Raw genomic sequence first — 2,464 nt, forward strand, 5'->3', positions numbered from 1 at the left:
GGGTGGGCGTCACCATGGGCGACGGGTAGGCGTCACCATGGGCGAGGGGTGGGCGTCACCATGGGCGACGGGTGGGCGTCACCATGGGCGAGGGGTGGGCGTCACCAAGGGCGAGGGGTGGGCGTCACCATGGGCGAGGGGTGGGCGTCACCATGGGCGAGGGGTGGGTGTCACCATGGGCGACGGGTGGGCGTCACCATGGGCGAGGGGTGGGCGTCACCATGGGCGAAGGGTGGGCGTCACCATGGGCGATGGATGGGCGTCACCATGGGCGAGGGGTGGGCGTCACCATGGGCGAGGGGTAGGCGTCACCATGGGCGACGGGTAGGCGTCACCATTGGCGAGGGGTGGGCGCCACCATGGGCGAGGGGTAGGCGTCACCATGGGCGACGGGTAGGCGTCACCATGGGCGAGGGGTGGGCGTCACCATGCGCGACGGGTGGGCGTCACCATGGGCGACAGGTGGGCGTCACCATGGGCGAGGGGTGGGCGTCACCATTGACGCTGGATGGGCGTCACCAAGGGCGAGGGGTGGGCGTCACCATGGGCGAGGGGTGGGCGTCACCATGGGCGATAGATGGGCGTCACCAAGGGCGAGGGGTGGGCGTCACCATGGGCGATGGGTGGGCGTCACCATGGGCGAGGGGTGGGCGTCACCAAGGGCGAGGGGTGGGCGTCACCAAGGGCGAGGGGTGGGCGTCACCATGGGCGAGGGGTGGGTGTCACCATGGGCGATGGATGTGCGTCACCAAGGGCGAGGGGTGGGCGTCACCATGGGTGCTGGATGGGCGTCACCAAGGGCGAGGGGTGGGCGTCACCATGGGCGCTGGATGGGCGTCACCAAGGGCGAGGGGTGGGTGTCACCATGGGCGAGGGGTGGGCGTCACCATGGACGACGGGTTGGCGTCACCATAGGCGACGGGTGGGCGTCACCATGGGCGAGGGGTGGGCGTCACCATGGGCGAGGGGTGGGCGTCACCAAGGGCGAGGGGTGGGCGTCACCATGGGCGAGGGGATGGGCGTCACCATGGGCGATGGATGGGCGTCACCATGGGCGAGGGGTGGGCGTTACCATGGGCGCTTGGTGGGCGTCACCATGGGCGCTTGGTGGGCGTCACCATGGGCGCTGGATGGGCGTCACCAAGGGCGAGGGGTGGGTGTCACCATGGGCGAGGGGTGGGCGTCACCATGGACGACGGGTTGGCGTCACCAAGGGCGAGGGGTGGGCGTCACCATGGGCGAGGGGTGGGCGTCACCATGGACGATGGGTTGGCGTCACCAAGGGCGAGGGGTGGGCGTCACCATGGGCGAGGGGTGGGCGTCACCATGGACGATGGGTTGGCGTCACCAAGGGCGAGGGGTGGGCGTCACCATGGGCGACGGGTGGGCGTCACCATGGACGACGGGTGGGCGTCACCATGGGCGACGGGTGAGCGTCACTATGGGCGATGGGTGGGCGTCACCATGGGCGAGGGTTGGGCGTCACCATGGGCGATGGATGGGCGTCACCAAGGGCGAGGGGTGAGCGTCACCATGGGCGCTGGATGGGCGTCACCATGGGCGAGGGGTGGGCGTCACCATGGGCGAGGGGTGGGCGTCACCATGGGCGACGGGTGGGCGTCACCATGGGCGACGGGTGGGCGTCACCATGGGCGATGGGTGGGCGTCACCAAGGGCGAGGGGTGGGTGTCACCAAGGGCGAGGGGTGGGCGTCACCATGGGCGAGGGGTGGGCATCACCATGGACGATGGATGGGCGTCACCATGGGCGAGGGGTGGGTGTCACCATGGGCGACGGGTGGGCGTCACCATGGGCGAGGGGTGGGCGTCACCATGGGCGATGGATGGGCGTCACCATGGGCGAGGGGTGGGTGTCACCATGGGCGACGGGTGGGCGTCACCATGGGCGAGGGGTGGGTGTCACCATGGACGATGGGTGGGCGTCACCAAGGGCGAGGGGTGGGCGTCACCATGGGCGAGGGGTGGGCGTCACCATGGGCGAGGGGTGGGCGTCACCATGGGCGATGGATGGGCGTCACCAAGGGCGAGGGGTGGGCGTCACCATGGGCGAGGGGTGGGCGTCACCATGGGCGAGGGGTGGGCGTCACCATGGGCGCTGGATGGGCGTCACCATGGGCGAGGGGTGGGCGTCACCATGGGCGAGGGGTGGGCGTCACCATGGGCGAGGGGTGGGCGTCACCATGGGCGAGGGGTGGGCGTCACCATGGGCGAGGGGTGGGCGTCACCATGGGCGATGGGTGGGCGTCACCATGGGCGACGGGTGGGCGTCACCATGGGCGACGGGTTGACGTCACCATGGGCGAGGGGTGGGCGTCACCATGGGCGAGGGATGGGCATCACCATGGGCGAGGGATGGGCATCACCATGGGCGAGGGGTGGGCGTCACCATGGGCGATGGGTGGGCGTCACCATGGGCGAGGGGTGGGCGTCACCAAGGGCGAGGG

Source organism: Penaeus vannamei, chromosome 8 (genome assembly GCF_042767895.1).
Source record: "Penaeus vannamei isolate JL-2024 chromosome 8, ASM4276789v1, whole genome shotgun sequence".
In the NCBI taxonomy this organism is placed as follows: Eukaryota; Metazoa; Arthropoda; class Malacostraca; order Decapoda; family Penaeidae; genus Penaeus; species Penaeus vannamei.